This window comes from Falco punctatus (assembly GCF_963210335.1).
Source record: "Falco punctatus genome assembly, chromosome: 1".
Classification (NCBI taxonomy): domain Eukaryota; kingdom Metazoa; phylum Chordata; class Aves; order Falconiformes; family Falconidae; genus Falco; species Falco punctatus.
This window is the reverse complement of record NC_137580.1, coordinates 87,086,689-87,108,729: the sequence shown is the minus strand read 5'-3', so window position 1 is coordinate 87,108,729 and position 22,041 is coordinate 87,086,689. Positions and strand designations below refer to the sequence as shown.

The 22,041-nt window shown below is 44.2% G+C and overlaps 1 protein-coding gene and 1 long non-coding RNA gene across 2 annotated transcripts in view; one reads left to right on the top strand and one right to left on the bottom strand.

The window, feature by feature from the left end:
- The window catches only part of TBX1 (T-box transcription factor 1), a 153,160-nt gene that overhangs the window by 12,461 nt on the left and 118,658 nt on the right, over positions 1-22,041 (top strand). The window contains exon 1 of the mRNA XM_080373962.1: positions 1-7,306. This exon is cut by the window's left edge and continues 12,461 nt beyond it. The gene's annotated coding sequence lies outside the window, so the exon portion shown is untranslated. The remainder of the gene's footprint in view (positions 7,307-22,041) is intronic.
- Positions 1-22,041, bottom strand: part of LOC308058356 — a 41,404-nt gene that overhangs the window by 6,064 nt on the left and 13,299 nt on the right. Inside the window, exon 2 of the long non-coding RNA XR_013925782.1 lies at positions 1-22,041. This exon is cut by the window's left edge and continues 6,064 nt beyond it. This is a non-coding gene — a long non-coding RNA (uncharacterized lncRNA).

Here is a 22,041-nt window from a genome sequence, read left to right as displayed (position 1 = left end):
GAGCTCTGTAGATGTCTATGGTTGCAGCAAGGGCTGCTAACAGATATGGCTTATGGCTGTATTCACCTGCGACACACAAATGCGGTATGAGGTGCTGCTTTGTAAATTGGATTACAGGATTGGGAAGATTTGCTTGTTGTGTATTGCCAAGTCCCCACTGTTCCCTCTCATTGCCTACAGCAGGGAACCTGCTCTCTGGGGACAGACAGCACAAGTCAGCAGTGGGAGGGCTCACCACCACGAAGTGCTGAATCCCGACCCAGCTGAGGGTTACAGTCTGGCAGGATGAAGTGATGAGAGGGGAAGAGTTGGCTGCATAAGCTTGGTAGACTGTCCAGAGGGACACAGCTCTCTGGATGGGCATTTGCAGATTTATGGAGCTAGATAAACATCATCGGTGAAGATGAGTAACGATGCCACACAAGGTGAAGGAAAACTGCTTCCAGGAGTATGAGTTGTAAGAAGAACACTGAAAATAGTGTCAGAAATAGTGTATCTTCCAGCCCTGTAGGTATATGGCAATAAAAATGTATTGATTAGCTGACATTCTTGCTAACAGATGCTAACAAAGAGAGCCTTTACTAGGCTGATTTTTATGCTGGATCATGGCTTGTGAATTGGAAACTACTGGCAAGAAATTCCTGAAATCTTATATTCATGGGGTCCCTGTTCAGGTTTCTGCAGCCAAGCCTCTCTCACCTGGAAGGGTAAAGGGGGGCGGTACTTCCTTCTTCTGCCACTTGGAAATAGTGATCTACCTTCTTGGCAGATCTTTGGCTCTGCACTTCCCATTCTTGCTCTTCTAGCCTTTGTAGTCTTTATGTGATATATATGCCTTGCCTTCTAAAGCTTGTGTGTTAAAGGATCACCTTTTCCTGGCACTTCCTCTGTTTGACCTCTTAAGGCTCACTTGCACTCAGGGATAATAAACCAGAGTGACCTAACGCATGGTCACATCATGCAGCAGAACGGAGGGCGTACAGTTCAGGCAGCAGAGGCTGGAGTGAGCACATAACTTCAGGGGCTGATGGAGCAACTGTAAGATCTGTGCCCTCATTGTGGGTGAGATGTGTGTCTAAGTGCTGCAGCTTTTTCTTATCTGTACCCAGTAGCTTAAGTATGACTGAAGTTTTAGTTCATGACTTTTTATCAAAGTATATGTGTATCTCAGAACACCCAAGTTATCAGCCCAGAGACAGCACGGTAACTGCAGGTGGCTGCCAGCCCACCAAAGCCCTGTGTCTTGTTTTGGCTTAAGCTCGCTGTAGACAAGAACCATGGAGCTTCTCGTTGCTGTGTGCCTCACTCGTCTTCATGCATCAGGAGCAGCAGGCCTGCTTCTCTGGGCACAGCTGGGGTTGTAGGGAGAGACCAGAGAGGAAAAGTGAAGACAAGAGGATTGCAGCTTCCCTCCTGCCCCATGGCTCACTGCAGCATGTTAACTCAGTGTCATGCAGAAGTGACCACGCAGCTCCTTCTATTCAGATTTGGGCTGTATTCATTGCTGAGTGAGTACAGATAAAAAGCTCCAGTGGAGACTTTCTGTCTTTAGAGGGTCTGGGACTTCTTTCATAGAAAATGAGGAACTTACTATTGAGAGACAGTTCCCTGTCCAAATTCTGAATTTTGCAGCCAAATTCTGCAGCAGTTCTTAAAATTAAATCCCCATTGAAGGAAATTTTTATTTAGTCAAGGGGTGGAGAAAATATTCACTCTGATTCGTGGCAGCAGAACTCCTTAATCCTGGCTGCTCAGCTGCTATTAATGCCAGTCTTTCAGTTGCATTCAAGAACATTTTGACTTTAATTCCTCTGAGGAATTAGAAATTTCTTAGATGCCTGAAGTAAAAGCCCAATCCCTGTGTCAGGTGGGCTTCTGATGTTTTCTGGGCTTGATGAGAAAAGTAGTTCTTTATGGGGAGACAAATCAAAGTTGCTTTCTTGCCAGGTGTAGGTGAATTGGATGGGTAGAGAAAAGTGGCTTTTTAATGCAGAGGTGTGTGTTAGCTTAAACAAACAAACAAGAAAGAGAACAACTAAATCTGGGCATGAATTATAGCCTGCTTCAGATTTCAGTGTGTCACGTTTTGAATTGAGCTGGAGTACCTATGGCTTTTTTTTAAATTGCATTTGAACAAAAGTAAATACAAAGAGAAAGAAACCAGGACAGCAAAAGCCTGCAGGAAATTCCTCTAATGTAAACAAAGTCACCTTATGATTGATGTGAATGTACAGCCCCTTGTAAACATGTCTGTTTACTTGCAGGAAACCAGAGAGAACCCACATTGGGCGCTGCTGATTTTATCTCGCTTTGCTTAAATGCTTTTGGCTTCCAGTAGTCACTCCAGAGGGAGCACAGGAGTGGTGGTTGCTCCCTGGAAAACTTGAGTTTACTGTACTTTAAAATCTGTGCCAAATACTGCAGATGGGCAGAGTTGCACAGGGAAGATAGATAGTAGCATTTTGTGGCTATCCTGAACCTCAGCAGTGAAAGCTTGTTGATAGTGGATGTAAAGTATTAATCCTCTGTGAAGCAGCTCTAGTTTTCAGTGCACCTAATAAGGGAATTTTATACCTCTAAAAAGGTAGTAACAACCCTGATCCTACATCCTGAGGTTCCTGTAGGCTCCCACTGAAAATTCATTGTTCTAACAAAGACTGCCAGTGCTGCTGAGGTTGATTAATTCTGTGTTGATTGAAAATGCTGTAATTGTTTGTGGGACATGTTTTTATTTAAAGGTTTGGTCATATCTGAGAGTGAAATCTTGGTTGTGCTGAAGTCCAGTGGAAACTGGTCATACCCTTCAGAGGGGCAGCAAGTCACAGCAAGCAAATCTGGATTTTTTTGTAATGGATATATCAAAGAAATGATGAGAAGTTATTAACTGCCTTCTGCTGAAGATGTGACATGTGGCTACTACAGAGAAGCCTTGCATTATAGAGACAAAGATAATTACTTGGATGATGATTTGGGTTTGGTCTAGAAATCCCCACTGCCAGTTGATTACAATCTGTCTCCCAGGAGTGAATGCATTTCAGGGTTCCTCCCAAAGACCTTCTGTCTTCATATGGGCAGAGGTCTCACTGTTTTGCAAAGTATTTTTTTCCCTCAAATAAGGATTGCAGTTTTCAGATGCTCTGAATGCTGCAAACAATTACCACTAGCAAAATGCATCAACATTTGCAGATTTATTCCTATGGGAAAATGTTACACCTGGGATTGTTCACAAAAATGTGCCTCTGGTTTATAAATTGCCTTGCCATAGTGGGAGAAGAGGGAGGGAAATATTTTTTCCCCTTGTGCATATAAATTTGGAATTTGAAAGAAGCTTTTCAAATATTTTAGGCCAACAATCATTTTGTACCACAAAGGATCTAAAAGTATTTTGGCATCTGTGCCTTTGCATACATCATTTTTCAATGAAAAGTATTTACATGCGTAGGAGTGTTCACAGGCAATGTTAGTCACCAGGCAGTGTTAGTCACCAAGACATTACTGCATCCTGCTACCACACAAGAAACAGTGTACCAAAGGGGGCTAGATTGTTACCATTTTCTGACCTTAGTAAAACCCAAAAGATGAAGGTGGGGAAGGGGGGTTGAGCTAAAAACAGGCAGAGCTTGAGCCTTGCCTGAGTCACATGTTTAATTTAAGCTTAAGAATGTCCCCCAGCTTTGCCTGGTTAATTAGTAAATCACATTTGTCAATTCATTGCAGTCCTCTACTATGTCCCCTCAAACTCTTCTCCTTTCCAGCTGAAAAGTCCTATCTCTTTTAGTTTTGCCCTGCATGAAAGCTATTTTCTGTTCGTCCTTACTGCCATTTGCTCTGTGTTTCCTGTGTCTCTTGTATCCTTTTAGAGGGAATGAAGCAGTGGTCAAGGCTCACATCCAGGCATAAGGAAGTTTTCTATTCTATTTTCTGTCCATTTCCTAACAATTTCTAACATTATAGGGATTTTTTTTGGCCAAGGACAAGTACTGAGTTGATGTCTTCAGTGCAATATCACCAGGGATTTCTAAATCTCTTTTTGTCAGTGTTAATACCTAACCCAGACATGTCAAAGAGTTTATGGAGTTTGGGTTTCTCCACACATGCATTACTTTGTAGTTATTGAAATGTAATTCAATCTGGCGCTTCATACCCTGTCAGTTAGTTGTTTGAGATCTCACTACACCTTATCCCCCTCAGTTTCAGATTTGACAATCGTGAATGATTTGGGAATCAATTGCAAATGTCATTTTCCTAATCACCCCTTTCCTGCATTGTTATGGATGAGTTGTACAGGAGAGATGGCAGGACAGACCTTCGGAACAGTGTTTTAACAACCCTTTTTGCTGTAAAAAATGAGTGTCCTTTCTTTTAACCAGTTACTAATCTTACAAGAGGTGGTTCCTTCTCACACCATGATGACATCAGGAATTTTTGCTAAGGGTCCTTCTTGAAGGTTTCTCTTTAAAAAAACCCTACATTTGAACAATATAAACTAGATCATGCTTACCCATACACACTGAATCTTTCAGAAAGCTCTAAGCTATCAGTGGTACCATTATCACATATTTACCCATGCAATTAAGTCTGTTCCTTAGCATAGTTTCCACTAATTTCCTCAGTAAAAGACCAAGTCTAAGTACTCAAATTCCAGGATCACCCATAACTATGTATTTTAGTGAGCAGACATTTATGATGCCCAGAAATTCAGTTCTACATCTTGATTAAATATGACATTTACCCACTCTTTGTGAAGACAGTCTCCCTCTACAGTTATCCTTTCTCTTTTTGTGCTTTTTAAAATCTCTGAGCATGTTATAAACAGGGTTGTCACCTTGATAGGACAGTTGAGAGAACAGTCCTAATGGTTCCTATGTAGAAGTAATAATGTTTATAGGTAAAGTTTAGAGAAGAACAAAACTGGCTTCAAAGTTGTAGCTTTATAAGAAAAGTCCAAAGCCTGAATATTGGCTCTGAGACATCTGCCAGGCACAAGAACCACAACAGCCATCTCTGGTTCCCTTCAGGATAATGCCAGGTCTGAAATCCTTGCACTGCTGAAGTCAGTGATGTCAGTAAGAGTAATGAGCTGAAAATAAAAGGGGAGTTTGGGCTAAATACAGGGAAAATTATGCATGTCACATTTAATATAGACAGACATATTAGCTGAATAAATAGTTGTCTAGAGGCTGATAGAGATTTCCTTACTTGGAAGGGAACTGAAGTCGATGTCTGTAGGTGCACGTAATTTGCTTTCTGCACGAGGCAGAGCCAGGTGCTCTGAGCAGTAGCAGTAGGTTCCGTGGCAGTGCTGTTTCAGAGGCAGCATTCTCACCTAGTCAGGAGTACGTACGCCTGTTGCAACTACCAGCATTGCTGACCAACCTTTTACATCTTTGATCATGTGCACTTTTGGTTTGTTGGAGAGGACAGAACAAGAGGAGAATTTATGCCAGACTGAGAACAAACATTGCCTCATGTGGGTGGTTTTATACCTTGGAGGCCAATCCCTCAACTTTCAGACTTGCTTGCCTCCTCCTTTATTTCTGATGGGAAACAACCCAGAAGGATGTAAATCATGATGCAAGTTTCTCCATCTCATGTAAAAGTGAGAAAGCAGAGCAAAAGGGGCTGCCACATGCATGCAAAGAGAAAGAGGGGCAGAGACAGCAGAATGAATTTCTTCTTAATAAATTTGACACAGAGACTGGGAGCGTGTTTATAAAACCCTAACTGAGAGTAGGGGAGGGTTTGTATCTTTGTTTTTTTAAAGTGCAAAATCAGGGCTGGTTTATTGGACCCATGGGATTGGACAGTGTGTAGAAGGCCACCCATCTGGAAACCAGCTGATCACTGTTGAAACTTTCTTCCCAGGCTCCATCCCTTCTCTGACAGGGTGCTGGGGTTTTATGAGAGGCCGACAGCAAGCCTTTTACAGACCGTAACTCCTTGTTTCAACAAAAATTGCTATAAATTAGCTGGAGAAAGGACCCAAGGGGATTGTCCCAATCTGGCTTGGGGTCCCAAGTCCAAAGTCAGCAATTTTAACAGAATAATCCGAGTTTTCAAATCAGTTGTGCTGCAGAAAACCTTTATGGGAAATGGGTGAGTGGGAGGTAGAAGCAGACAGCAAAAGGGGAGTCAGAGAGTGAGAGGAGGTTATTTCTAGACGGTGAAAGCGTAGACCATGTAAGTCTCTTTTCCCCAAAGAATTTTCAGGGTTTATAAAGGAAATCAGCTAGTCTTTGGCTCCCCAGGAGTCCTTATTTCCTTCAAGCTGAAGGCACTTTTATGTAGAACTTGGACTTGTGCTCTGAACCTGAGTATCTGACATTTTATAACCATTCAGAAACTAAGCTTGTTTATGACCTTCACAGTGGATCCCTTTTTCACAATAACCTAAATCTAATACATCTTGGAACACTCCATTCCCACCGGAAAGATGTGGCAAACCCCCCTCCCCCCCTTTCTTATCCAAATAACCAATCCAATGCTAGCCTTGTATCCTAGAGTGGTCCCACAGTAAACAGATAGTTTCAGTGTGGAAAGAAATTATCTTGAATTATACATTGAACACAGCTGAGCATTGTGTCTGCTCCTGTCAGCTCTGAATGGAGTGTGGAAGCAGTGGGGTGATGCTACAGGAGAGAAAGCAACTGAGGTTCAGCTTTTCAAAACAAGGAAGTTAAGTACAAGCTAAAACTTTAGTAAGTACTAAAAAAATTTTGTTCAGGAAATTAATTTTGATACACTGGAGACAAGTAGTTACACTATTAAATACCCAAGCAGTGTTTCCAGGTAAGTAGACTAGATACTTTCTAATGAAAGCTATTTATGCCTAAGTTTGTTTTGGAACTTTTGAAAATACCAATAAAACAGAATAAATTCACCTTTAAAAAGAATAAGAGAGCAATTTGCTTGGGTTGAACATAGAAACTGCCATAGCTATCCTTTGCAGTGTACTTTCACATTTTATGGTGAACTTTTCTTTTGCACAAAAGTCTCATGATCTTGATTTTTGCTTTCCAGAGTGGCTGGGTGACTGAGCCAAGTGGTTGAGGAAGAAGATGGAAGGCACTTAAGACTTCTCATCTTGGAGGGAGAAGGACATCTCTGAGAAAATTGGGAAAATACTACTTGAAACCAGGGATAACTGCAAGAAGCACTTGTGAGCTAGAGGACAGGAGGAGTGGAACACCTAGCATCTTGCCTGGATGTTAATGGCCATGTCCCGTCTGGAACAGAGAGCAGACCAGCAAAATGCTGTAAGCAAGAAAGCCCTTTCGGATCCCCCTCTACCTGAAGACGGCAGCAGGTAGGCTGGAGAGGGCTTTGCATGGGGACACTGATGGCATGTGACTTCAAAGATGCTCTGTGAGTTGTGGAGTTTTTTCAGTTCTTTCACATAGTCTTTGCCTGAACTTAGTCTGGTTTATGGACTGGTGAGGTCAGTCTGTTGTAACCTGTGGCATTTGTATGTGGTGATGCTGGGCTTTGGCATGGTATGAATCAGTAGTAATTAGGACATGTTGTGGTTTTAGATGTTTCTTTCCCCAGTCATGGCAGTAATGTCCATCCTGCATTTAGTTGGAACGTGTTTCCCTTGTGGATCCAAACACTGCTTGAACTACAATAATTAATTATTACCAGGTTTAAAATCACGTTTGGCTTACTTAGGAATGTTGATAAAGACCCATGCCCCAGCTAGAGCACAAACCAGAAGGGTAATATCTGGGTGGTACTATCCTCGTATGACCTTTTGGGTGTTGGTAGGTGTACGTGCCTTTTGTGTGTGTTAGTGCACAGGACTGTGAGAGTGTGCAGTCTCTTCCACAAGATACAGCTGGCAAAAGGCATGGGCAGCAACTCAGTGCAGAATTTTGGATATGCAGAAATTGTGGCAATTTGAATTTGGAATAAATTTCTTAAGCTATTTGCAGAAACAATAGGAGGCTCTCAAAATGTCAGAGAAAATACACGCTTCCAGTCTGTGAAATGTCCTGGCAGAAAGCTTAGCACAAAATTCCAGAAAGCAAAACAAAACTTTCACCAACTTCCACCAGCTGGAGCTGTTACTGTAGCTGCCCGTCTGCCTTGGTTCAGAAATTGCCTACTGCTGGTTGATCTGTAGCACTGCTGTGGTTGAAAGATAAAGTGAAAGGGAGCTCTTTAAGTTCTCCAAATGTATTATGTGTGAAAACATTCAAATATACACTTAATTTTAAAAAAACCCTGTTGAGAATCAGGTTTTTTGCTGTTTGCAGGCGTGCCAAGAACTCAGCTTTCTCCTCCAATGGCTAATTCTATAATTTAGTCTGACTGGGACTGGTCCAAGCCCTATTAAAAGCAGGGGGAAACTGCTAGTGGAAGCTGGATTGGTCTCATCTGGTGCCCTGTTGAAATTTGTGGTGATATACCAAAGCAGAACAAAGATAACAGCCTCAGACTGTAAATTCGTTGGGGCAGGGACTCTCTGTTTGTATGTGTTGTATAGTGTTGAAGACATTTGTCGACACTTCAGAAATAATGAATAATGCCAGTGTGAGGAGGAAATCTCTCCACTCAACCCTAGGTGTTTCTGCTGCTAAGTGATGAAAGAGAAACACAGAGCCCTGAACTTTGAAGGCTTGGCAGGTGAAAAGAAGGAAAAATCTTTTCACTTCCCGTTTAAATTCAAGCTTAATCTGCATTTGTTGGGTCTGGTAGAAATATTTGAGCTTTTAATTTAATGTTGTTGGTTTTGGGAAAGCTTCTTGGGATGCATGGCATGAAAACACCTTAGATATCTGGCAAGGTTTTGATTTAATTTCTACTTTCATCTGTTTTCCATTATAAACCAGACTAATTGCACTAAGATTGTGGCAAAAAATACTAGGGGAAGTGTGAATTTGGAAGTTTTCTCACTTTACAGTAACTGTAAAAACAGTCAGCAAACAGGTTTTAAAATGATTTAATACGGGAGGGAGCAAAGCCTGGTTGTCTTCATAGTAGTGGGATTTCACTGGCACTGTCAAGTTTTCAAAGCTCTCAAATTCAACCTATTCATATTTATAGAAAAGCTACTTTGCACACTTGAATTGCATTTATACCTATTTCAGAGACTTAAACTTCTAACACAAGCTGACATGCCCCTGGTGTTTGAAGTGCCCCCATTAGCTGTCCACATTTTGCTGTTAAACAGCTGATGGATGGGTATGCTCATGAAAGAAAACTGCTTGTTTAAAAAAAAAGATAAGAAAGGGGAGAGGGTTTAATCAGTGCTTATGGAGGAGGCCTGAAAAGACCCTTGGCATGGTTTTTCTGCACACTGTGTCTGATGTGGTTTCCCCAGGGTGGTGTTGGCTGGGTTCCCTTGCATGGGCGCTGGTGTGGTGGCCCGGCATTAGGCAGTGTGTGTATTTCCCCTGCACCCTTCTCCCAGGCTCCTTGTGCTACAAACCTGGTCATTGAGTGACCCTCATTTTAAAACAAGGCTCCATATAATAGCAGTCCAGGAACAGGATGAAGCAGTGAAAAGCAAAGATTCTCCACTGCCAAAGACAGTGTGCCATGAGTTTATTGCCTTGGTGATACTTTTCTTGGAGTACAGACTTGTCACAAATCTTATTTTATTTCAGATAGTGTCTTCGTGGGCAGTCCCAGGATTCTGGGCTGCCATAATATGAAACTGTCATTAAATGTCTCCACTACAAAAAACAGTGCTTGGTTTTTATTTGTGCTTTATTTTGCTGTTCAGGTTTTTTTGTTAGAGAAAGTTTTGAATCCACTTTGGTAGTGAGGAAGATAAAGAAACTGAAAAATAAGAACATGGTATTTTGCTGTGATTTATCCTATGGTAGATTTGTAGGGAAAGTCTTACAGGACTGAGATGAGCTATCATTACGCACAGATTTGGTACTGTATGCACGTATGAAACTCTGGCTTGGAGTATACATGTCACATAATGTATATGTGTATTTGGTGTGGAGCGGGGTTGTGGTCCTGCACCTTCTTTGAGGCGCAGCAGAAGGTAAAACCCCTGGTGACTGTGACGACTGAGATGCAGCTGTGGGACAGCTCAGTTTTCTCTTTTAGAAAGCTCAGGTCTACCTAGCTTAGCTTTCCATTTTACAAGACCTGTCTGCATCATTTCTAACCATTGACCCCATCAATATCGGGGACCTACAACGCAAAAGAAGAGAGCAATAAATTCTGACTCCCTTATTTCTGTAAGAATTATTGATTATGTACGCTTTTTAATGGATGTAAGTGGCTTTTTGGGAATCACCCTGAGGACACAGGCTCCTGTGCACTATGTGCTTTTATCAGCTCACGACATGCTATTGTTCTGTATGTGTTGACATCATTTGTGTAGCTGTTGAGAGAAGCAGGAAGGAAACTGAAATGCCAAGTGAATTTCAAAGTTGTTATCACCATGTGGAAGAGGGACAGTTGTCACGTGAGAAGTGACAGAATTGGCAGGACTGGATCTTGTGGCTTAGTACTTCTGAAACACCAAGTGGACAGCAAACAAGCAGTTAAACAGAGATGTGGAGAAATGGGGTGTCAGTTTGCTGTGTTCAGGCTGACTTGGGAATCCAGGCTCACAATGGATGTTGTTCTTTGAAAAAAATCTTGTCTGCATTGCATGTATAGAAACACGCTGCTCTTTCTTCAGTCTGTGTGGTTGGTTGAGCTTAATACTTGCATGTTAAAAAAAACAGTTACTGATCCTTATGCAGTGGAAAGTTGGGTCTGAACTGTGAAGTGTGAATACATCTGCAGACATTTCCAAGATCTGGGATTCTGTAATTACGAGGTTTTGGTCTGGGCCTGTCTGTAACTGTAGCTGAACAAAAACCTCCCCACTGTAAACTTCCTTTCGCAATAGAATACAAAAACCCCAAAGCACATAAGCCACAAAAAAACCTCTCCGGGTGACCTAGTGAGTTGTCATCAGGAGGTGATTCTGCACCCTTGGCCCTTGTTCTTGTATGGCTTGGACTTAAGCTCTGCTGGAAAAAAGTATTTTTTCTGGTAGTATTTCCTACATCCTGAAGGGCAGAGCCTCTCCTTTGCTGGATGTTACACCCTATCTTTCCCCAAAGAGTTAGTCCTCATACAACAGAGAATAATGCTAGTTTGGCAGTGAACTAGATCAGCTGGTCGAGTAAGTCCTTTCTGTAGTGAATCTGTGATGCTGCTGTACTGGAATGTGTAGAAGGAGCCAAGAAACAGTTATGGGAGAGTAAAATTGCAGTGTTTGTTCTGGAGACAGGCAGAAGTAAAAAAACACATAAAAAGTGATCTATGTATGCATGTATATGATAAAGCAGAATACTTTTTAGGCACATGACACATTTGATTACATTAAAAATCCTTATGTTCCCTTTTTTTCCATTGCTTTTTATGTTGGGTGCTGTTCTTGCTCCTGGGATGGACGATGTGGACGGAGTGTCAGATATTCAAGGCTTCTCCAGAGCTGAGCAGGCTGGATCAGCTGCTTTTTCATTTGCTTCTAGGACAGCAGAATTATTTTTTTTTAATTATTATTATTTATGTATGAGGTAAAGATAATTTCTGAATTATGTTTGGGATAGGGAGCTCCTGTGATCTGACTGGGCCAGGCTTTCTGAGAAAGAGATGAAGACTAGAACTGTATAGGAGATAAATGGGGAAGGAAAGGATATTGGCACCTTTGGGATTTTTTGTTCTTCAGGGTCCTCTTGCCCTGATTGTAAGGGGTGAGTTGTGCATGTCAAGTTCTCATTGGCAGATCTTTATCATCTCCCCTTCTTTGCCTGCCCAGAGCAGGGAAGTACCTGGTCCCATCCCAATGTTCTTTGGGCCTCCCCATGAGCTGCTTGTTACTAGTTTTGAGATCCCCTACTGACTGCAGGACCTGCAGGGACAGGAGCTTCTCTCAGTAACACGCTTTCCCCCCTCTGTGCCCTCTCCTGGGGCTCCACTTGTCTGCACGGAGGATGTGGCAAATTTTCTTGTTTCCACCCTCACAGGGAGAACTGCTTGTAGTTAAGATGATTTGCAAGTGTGATGTTTTGTGGTTACATTACTGCTTCCTCCTGTAATTCCACATGGTGTGGCACACAGGGTGTTTAATAGCATCCTCAGGTTGACTCCCCAATTACTAATTTGCTCAGACCGCACAGACTGTTCATATCCTCTGGTAAGGAGCCAAGTGGTAAGGATTGATTATAGACCTTAGTGCAGGCTCCTGAAATACAGCCTTCACTTTGCCGTAGAGTCAGTGTGTGAGACCAGACATCCTTCAGATGAAATCAGTAAAAGAGTTTGTCTGGGCCAAGCAGTGGCCTGCATAGACATCTCCAGAGTGAGCTAGTGGCTGACCCAGCCTGGCTTACGAGATATGCACATTGTCAGTTTTCCGCTCCTTAATTCTCAAAGGGACATTCTAGCTAGGATAGTCATCACATTGGCCATTCTCACCACCACAAAGACTGGTCCTCAGATGGTATCCTGAAAAACTGCCTGTAACAGCAGCCTGAAGAAGCCCTCAGGCCTAGTCATCCATGCAATTCCAGCAGCTTCTGCAGCTCTCTTCAGGCTCGTGCAGCGGGGCTGGCACCAATGTCATTTAACCCAAAAGCAGAGGAACATGTGCTGGTACCGGTGGGGCCATATTTGATGTAGCCCACATTTGCGCTGGTTGATACAGAAGTCAACCTGTGCGCACCCTGTTACATGAGCGGGATTTCCCCTGCCACCCTAGGCTGAGAGAGAAACGCAGCCAGGTTTGCTGCCCTCCGGCATCACTCGAACAGCCCTTGGCGGCAAAGTGCAGATGCAAAAGCCGCTTCTGCCTGCAGAGTGTTCCGAGCAGCTGAGAGCACATAACCCTTCAGCAGCTCAGCTGGAGTCCTTCCCCTCCCGCTGGCAGATTGATAAGGAGGGACTTTCCTCCTCCATAACCAAGTGCTGCTCTGATTTACTGCAGCTCTTCCTTAAGCACTTCCGGAGGTCAGAGGGCTGCAGACATTAGCCCATAATGGAAGACCTGAGGTCATTTGTAACCAATACCAATGAACCTGGGTGCCGTGCAGCGCAGCTGGGAGTAAATAAACCAGTCCCCAGACTGGCTTTGTGAAACCTCTCCCTAATGTGACACAAAGAGGAGGATGGAAGAATAATGGGTGGTTCTCATCAGAAGAAATATAGTGCCCGGTGGCTTGTGAAATGTGCGTGTTTATCTGTTATTCTTGTGGGATGCTACCCTGCAGTGCAGCTGTGCTCCCTGAGGAGGCTCTGGTGACCACAGAGGAGGCTCTGGTGACCAGAGGAGACTGGGGGCTGCGTGGCTCGTGCCTAGGCAGCCTTTCCTCAGCCTACCTTGCTTCAGCCTTGTTATTTACCATTTATAATGGAAACTTAAAACATTTCTAATTAAATAATTACTTTTTAGTTCAAAGACCACTGTAAAAATCCTGTACTAGTCTGTATTGGAAGACCTGGTATCATTCATAATCACAAATTAACCTGTTAGGTTGACCGTGATAAAATTGCTGATATTCTGTGCTCCAGTAGCATTTGGAAACTGCCCAGCTGCAGTGACTGCTGATAGAAGGAATTAAAATTGTGGGTGTCCTGCAGGCAGAAGTCCTGGTGGAGGTAACTGAAGGACTGAGCACCATGTGCAAGGAAGCAGACACAGACAGCATGCACTACTGTATGTGCAAATGAAGGCACTAATCCTAAAGGCAATGACATTTTCTGCATTTCAGTGCAGTAAATCCCACTAAAATCCATGGCAGGGCTCTCCGAGGCTGGCCGTGAGGCTCGGCAGCTGCACACTGCTATCCCTGAGTGGCATGGCTGAGCAGCTGTGGTCTAGGCTGGCTGCAGGATTGTGCATCTGAACAGGAGGCCAGAGAGCCAGTCACTCTTGTGGTGTATCCAAAAGCAGAAAGGGGAAGGTGCCTAAGGCAGAGGGGAGAAGAGCGTGAGTGGTGATGGAGGTGCTGTTAAGGATGTTGGATTGGTTAGGGCTGGAGCACTGGCAGCCTGTACTTGGCGGTGCGGCTGCCCCTGATGATGATGAGATGAGCTCTCCTGGTATGACCTACCCTGTCCATGCAATGGTCTCTTGAGCTGAGCTGCTGCAGTGGTCACAAAGCCGGGAGCAGTCTATGTCATTAATGGTGTGAAAACCACCAGTGCAATGTCACCATGAGATGGGCACTATTACTCCTGGGTGCATCTGGAAGCAATTCCCAGCAGAGGCAGGGAAGTGTCAATGTCATCTAGGAGACCTGGGAAATCCCATCTTTAATACTGTGTTAAGTATTGGTTGACCCAGAAGAGGTAGATTCAGACTGGAGGAAGTACAGAGAAGGCCTTCTAAAATGATCAGAAAACTGTACTATTTGTCATATATATGAAATCTGTATTTTGTGTAGCAGAATAAATGAGGGGTCTGTGGCTGTTCTCTGCCAGTACACTGGGAGTAAATACCAGGGAAGCAGATGATGTATTCACTAAAAGATGATGCCTTTTATTATGGTTAAAGCCTTCTGGCACATCCACAGGTTCTGCTCAATTACACACCCACCCACCCCCATTCTGGAGAACATTTACAAAACAGAGTTAGGCAGGATGCCTTCCTTCCCCTGTGCATTGAGCCTCTGTGTTGTGTACATAATTGGGACAGTGAAACTTCCATGAAAATGTATTTGGCTCAGTTAGGCAGGATTTTTATTTCTGAAAATGGGATCTGAAAAGATGGGAAGCAGTCTTTTTGAAATTTACTTGAAAACAATGGCTGTGCTTAGCACCTCCATTCATCCAATAACCCCACAACAGGACCTGTCATCAAGTGGTACTCAGACCTGCTGGTGTCTACTCCAGCTTCATTACTGGAAATTAGGTCTATTTATACTGCTTTGAACACTCCACGCAATTCAAGTCCCGAGGAGAAAGACAAGCTCAATAGCCTGCACAGTGTTTGTTTGCCTGGTTTTATCACTATCAGCAAAGGAAGCAATTTTCATAAACAGCGGGGAGCAGAGCCCCCCTCCCCAGTGTGGCTGTTGACCACTGCAGTGGCTGTACCTTGAGCTCCCGTGGACCGCTCTGCACCTGAAGCCTGTCCTGGCAGCATGGAGGTGATGACAATAGGCCTCCAAGATAAACAAAATAACTGAATAAAAAGTGCTGAAAGCCAGCAGCAGGTGAACTACTAAGAACAAACCCTACATGCCCATCACCCCGTCTGCAAGGCAGGCTGAGCTGTGGCTGGGCAAAGCTTATCATTTAGGTTAACACATGGTCCTTTTCCCCCCTCCTGCCCAAACACCTCCCTTCCTAACTTTCAACAATTGTTTGATTACTTGTGAGATACAGCTAGTGAAAAAAATGATTAGCTGCCCCCCCTCCTCTTTCACAACAAAGCAGAGAGGAAGCAGCTCTACCGGGGCTTTGTACAGCAGCCAGGTGCTGTTGGATGGCTGGTCACTGCTCTCTTCAGAAAGGTAAATATTGGACTAGAGATGATTACAGCCGTGTTCAGAGGAGCACCACACAGGCAGCAGCCTTTATGCTGTCACAGGAACGCTATGCTACAGGATGCATTTGCATGTCTCCTGCTGAACCAGCTCTTGTTGGTGCGTCTTCAGCAGTAATTGGCTCAAGCCTCAAGTAAACATTCGGCTCTGTTACTTGGAGAGATGGTGCGTATATGGAGGTACTCTTTACAGGGGTTGAAGTAGTTTTTGATCCAGCCTGGTTAAAGGCAGCTGTGATAGGAAGCAAGTAGACAATCTAGCTGAGATGGATTGTGCTCCAAAGACCACTGTTGTCACCAGGACTCTGTGCACTTCAACAGTCTCTGGAGCATATTCCTCTACTGGCACATCCTGCCAGTTTCTTGCTTTACTTACTATTTCAAGAAAGAGAAATAGAATGAAAGAAACTCTGGAAGTTTTCCCTGTGGCAATACATTTCCTAAAGCACCTCTCATCTAAGAGGCCAACAGCACCTGGCTATAGAGGCACTGAGCTGCAGGAGAAGGCCTTCCCTAAGGTAGAAGCAGTGATTCTTAGAGATAAGACGACAGCGATTGGCAGGATTTGTGTGTCATGCAGCCTATGTTCATGGGTCATGGCAGTGTCTGTACTTGCTCTTACCTGGTTTCACTGTCTGCTGTGGAAAGACAATCCCTCGCTTCATTGTGAGGAGTTGTGCAAAAACTGGCTAGCAAATGTTAATATTATGACGAGAGGTATCAGCCCCTGCCTGTATCATCTGTACTGGGCTCTAGCTGAATCCCCAGCACAAGGAGCTGACAGGGTAAACAGGGAGGCCATATAAAGTCATGCAAAGGGAGTAAAGGTACAAAGAGGTGAAGTAATGTGGTCAAGGTCATGCAGCAGGTCAGAGTTGGGCCAGCCTCTGGGTCTTGTGGGTCCCAGGCCCATGCACTGCCCAGTGCAGCAGGCAGCCTCGCACTCTGTTCTACATCAAATGCAGGCACCCTCTGGGAAATAGTTTGCTGTTTTAACAGCTGCAAACTTTGCACAGGATAGATTCAGGTTATGTGACGCTTTCTTCCAGCCTCTTAGTAGGAAAATCAGTGTAGCTCAATGGAAACTCAGAATCTTTTTGGAACAGCTTAGCATGGTGTTAAATCAGCTTTCTACTTGAGTGGCACTGTTCACGCAATCTAGAATTTCATCAAAGCCCAGCAGGGCCACTTCATTGCAACCCCTGTAGCTGCAGGAAGGGGAGAGAAAATCTGGGATACACAGATATTTAGGTCTTCTGTCAATCCAAATGGAGCTTGGGGCTGGCCAGGCAGGGAAACCTTTTTATATTTTGCCCCTGCCAGATACCTGGGTGGTATTGCCCAGTGATGAAGGGAATAGAAGGGGACCCATTTATCATCTCTTCTGTTTTCTCTTTTTATTTATTTTTCTTTTAAAAACACATTAAAAAAATTAATTCAGTGCTGGGAAAGGTGACAGATTAACAACCCCAGAGATTTCAGCCCTCTGTTTATCCTCTGAATAGAGAGCTGTAATCATTCCTGGTGCTGCTCTGGCACTGTGCCCCAGCCCTGACCTCAGGGACCAGTTCCCAAGAGAGCAGCTACCCCATCCCTCCAGCCCCTCTGACCTACCAGAGTTTTGTCGCTGCAGATGGGCAAGGAGTGCTGCTCAGGGTGTGAGTCTGTGCCAGGAACTGCTGCAAGTGAGGAAATGGATGATGGTCCACCTTGTAACTCCACACTGTGCTGCATGGTCTCACAGCCATGCTGAGACTGCTCAGCAACAAGCTGTGTCTGTGCAAGGCAGCTGTGCAGCTCAGCTGCACAGGGATGTAGCTCCAAGTCCTCCGAGCCAGGCAACACACTTCGAGGTCTCACACCACTTTTCTTTCCAATCTGCCCAGGTGTCTGTGGATGGCGCTTTTCACTGAAGTGCAGAGTAGACAATGTTTTCATACCAGCATGTAGAGTAAGACAATCATGTAGCTATTATGTGATTTTGACGGAGTGTATTTGCAGCTTCTGCGAACTTCTGGATAATTTTTAGATGCTCTATAATCCTATAGTTTTGTTTAGGGAATAGACATGCTATGTGGATCCTAGCATTAGGCTGCCAACTTTGAAAAGGTAAAATTTATCCCCCATCCCTCCATCCTTCTTCACTGACATACTTGGTGGGATTTTATTTGATAATTGTCACTATGGGTCATTTCATATTCCCACCATAAAGGCTTTGTGTAGTCAGGTCTGGTGTTTGGAATTACTGTTTGCAAACTAGGTGTTTTCCTCTGTCATAAAGCTGGCATGTTTAGGAGAAGAAAGGAGAGCATCCTTCACAAGCTAGTCAGTGTGAGTTGGGATGGGGATGGCACTGTGGGGGGTATGGCTTCCTGACACACACAAGCAATACCTCCTTACAATTAGTAATGCCTCCATTGCCCTCTCCCCTCACTCAAGAAGTGACATTCCGAGACATGTATTTGGTGTTTGAACTACCCTGTCTCCTGGACCCAAGGGACAGGGGCTGGGACAGCTCTGTGGGAGGCCCTGGTGTTGAATCCATTTGGCTGGTGTGCCCAAGGGGCCTTCCATCATCACCTGCCTCCGTCAGACCGAAGGCATCCACTGTACCAGGTGGTACTCAGGAATTTTATCCAGTGTGAGTTTCGCAGGGAAGAAACCCCTCCTTTGCTGTTTCTGCTTGTGGTATCGGACAATTGACCCCATCCCTCCTTTTTGCTGAAGGGGTAGAAATATGATAATGGCCATAATTATGCCTGAATGTTAAACGAATGCTCTGGATCATCACTGCTGTATCCACTTGTCCATAATTACCAGGAATGGACATGGTGGCTTCAAAGGCCACCCAGTTATCGTTTATGTTTACTATAAACACAGCGGCCGTTTTGGGTTACGAGTGTGGTCATTTTGCTGGAATTTGATGAGCCAGACCCTGAAATCCTCATCTGACACCAGCTCCCTCCCTCCTTTGGGAAGAAAATTCAGTATGGGAGTGCTCTATGCCACCTAAAGAGGGAGGATGGACAGGCTGTGCCTCGTACACCGCTGGGCTTTGCAGTTTCCCTGGGCTCCCTCTGAGTCCCAGGAAGCTGGTCTGTGTTTATGGGGCTGTTCTGTTTGCCAGTGCTGTCTCTCCCCAACACCACCGCTGTCAGCTCAAGGACTCCAGAAATGCAAAACAGTAATGCCACGGACAGCAAGAAAGCTTAACGTGTTAACCAGGGCCTCTGCCTGGTGGAGCTGCAAGCAAGAGTAGCTCTGATGGGGAGGATGTAACAAGCTATGCAGAGTTCCAATGTAATATACTGCACTGCAGAATGGCGAGGTTTCCAGGAGTGAAGGGGTGGTGGGACCACTGGTTTTGGTTACAGGTATCTGCTCCTATGGGGCAGCACAACACCTCCCTGTGGGGAGGGGCAGCAGGCACAGGATGGAGATAGAGGGTTCTGGACACTCAGCAGTGGTAGCTGAAGGATAAGCCTAGCTGCTGTTACACTGTCTAGGGGGAGAGGATTAATTTCTCCTTCCATGGGCTCCTCAGACCCTCTTAGTGCACAGCCTATTTATCATGCTATGCACTGGGCCAAGCATTCGAGACCCTGCCAAAGTCATCAAAAAGCAAATCCCTCCTTTACAGACATGTATGAACACATAGGAGTGTGACACCACAGGGCAGAGAAGGCAGTACCCTCCAAGATGGAGAAACTTTGGCCTACCAGATTCAGAGGCAGCACGGACACTTGTTTCTGTGGAAGCAGGGATCCCTTCCTTCCAGTGGAAGCTGGATCCCTGGGCAGGGATCCAGATTAAGAGCAGGGTGTGTGTAGAAAAGCCAGAAAGGGAAAATGCAGAGGTAAATCGTATGGGGGCAGGCAACAGGGAAGCACTGGCAGATCTTTTAATTGCATTAAAGTCAAATTATTGCATCAGTTGGTGAACATTTGCAGAAACTACATTTGCCTATGAAAGCAGGTTGGAGCAGAACAGTTGCCTAAATTCCTACTAGGTCTTTAGTCAAGTGGTTAGTCACCAAATACTTAAAGAAATTTTGGATTTGACCAAACTTTACTAAGGTGTTAAAAACTTCTGCTACCTTTTTTGATTCACTTTGCAAAATAGGTGAAAATCCATCTTGCATTCATATGAACTGATGTAACTCACAGACGTCATGCTGCTGTGTGCGAAGTGGAGCTCTGGATTTCAGTATGGCTGGTGTTGCTTTGGGCTATGCTTCCTTAAAAGGGGACATGCATTATAGATTACCTGTGCTACGGGAATGACACTGTCCTGTCACAACTCAATGCAGAGGGCATTCAAAAAAATGTTCTGTGTGTTGTTAGTGCAATCTGAAGCAAAAGACAACACTTGTTGCGAGATGGAGAAGACAGAAGAAAGCTCAGACAAATAGAAAGCTTCAGAGATTCTGAGAGCTCAGGACAGGCTGAGGTTGCCCATGGCTTTGGCATGATCCCTACAAAATTACAAGTTGGTAACTCGTGCCTGATGGTCGCAGCAGAGTGTAATTTATGAACTGCCTCTTACTGCCTTTCGTGTTGGTGGGATGGAACTTACAGTTGCTTGCAGTCATTCAGCCAAAGAGATGGGAGTTTTCCAATTTTTCTCTTAGCTGAAAGTCTTCCACCTGGCTCAGCATTTAAGAAATACCATCAGAGTGGGTTTTTTAAGTCATTTTTTGCAGGTGTGTAATCCTTCGTGATTTTTGTTCTTACTGCTTTTTTAGTAGAGAAGACTAAAGCTCAGTGATTACAGGATGGGTTGTAAACACTAGTGGACTGAAAGGGAAAGAAATGAAGGCAACATACTCTGTTGCTATGATAGCACCACTTTATGAGAACTGAGTTATAACATGGGAAAATATCACACTGCTGCTGGGGAATAAAACTGTGCCCATGCATCAGCTTTGAGGCCAAACATAGACTCCTCCTTCAAGATGAGAGGCACAAAGGAGCCACCACTGTGCAAGGCTTATGCTTTCAATGAGTGGAAATACTGCATTCAACCTCACCCCACAGCTTTCTTTGAAGTACCTGGGACCATTTCAGCAGAAATGCTAACTGCAGCAGCAGGGGGGAAGTGGGCTAGAGATGTGCAGCAGGTAGGCACCTGCAACCTTACTCCAGGTAATATGGTCTGACTCGGTTATTCATCTTCACTGAAAAAAAAGATGCTTCATCTTATCTCTAAAGGAAAGAGCAAATTGGCTGGTGTTTGCAGCAGATAACACTTATCAGGATGACATATTTATAAGGGGAGGACAAAACAACACAGTCAGTGCCTGTCAATTGTTTTGTGAATTACGAAGGCTAAACAGACTAAACGCAGTGCCAGTATGTGTGATTGAGAAATTAGCCCTCCAGTGAGATTCAAACCGTTTAGTGTTTTCCTCCCAGTCAAAACCTGAGATATATCATAGCCTCAAACAATCATATTGACAGAAAAGCCCTGGAAACAGAGCTACAAAAGCCAGCCTTGTTATAGAAAACCCTTCTCTAAGACTTACTAATAGATTCATTAGCTGATGTTGTCATGCTATGGCACGTGTATATGTTCTGTAATGTGTGGCATGTGGATTATCAGCAGTTTGTGGGTTGTCAATATTTGCAACTGAATGTTTCATGTAAATTGAGAAAGACGTTACACATCCGGAACGTTGCATCAAGTCTCCTGCACCCTCTGAGGCTTTTTGGCTGTGAACTCCAGAGCCAGTGACCGTCAATATTTTCATATTCTCAAGGTGGTGATTTCAGCAAAGTCCCCAGAGGTCTAGAGAAGGATATACAATACAGTGCTTTCCTGCGCAGATACAGGTTCAAGGAGTGTAAAGAACAGGGAGCTCATAGGATTGATTTGTAGGGTAAAACGTTTAAAAGGCAAAAGAAAAAAGTGTCTAGCAATACTGTAGTGAGAAATGGACATACAGTAGGAGGGAAACATCAGAGGAGAGTAGGTTGCATAGCACAACACAAGAGGATACATGAGAAGAATTCTCAAGGAGGAAATTTTAGCCTGCATAGCAGTACATGTTCAATAAAGCAAGGTATATGAGACTGGAAATGGGGAAAGTGAAAACTAGCTTGAGTGATATGCTAGGAAATGTATCAGAGGCATGTTCTGTCCTGGCAGCATGAGAGGACGGTCGCCCAAATATTTTAGGTTTTTTCATTTTCAGCCTTTGCAACAGCAAAGGGCCAGATCAAACACATGAAATGTTATGCTTGTTCTCAGGACCTGGCCCACCTCCTCTTTAGCTGTCAGCCCTCCAGCCCTGTCAAATTGTGAAGGACCAGCTGGAGCAGGTGTCAGCAGAGATGTATCAGTGCAGAGTTTTGCGGGCTTTCTCAGAGCAAGTGGCAGGATCTCTTTTATCACGCTGAGCCTTCTCCTGTCAGCAAAGCAGCCAGATGAAATTTCCTTCTCTGGAGACCCCCTCTCTGTTGCTCTGTAGCCAAAGGATTTTGTAGGCTCCTTTACTGTCTTAATTCTCATCAGATTTGCATCATCATTCAGGC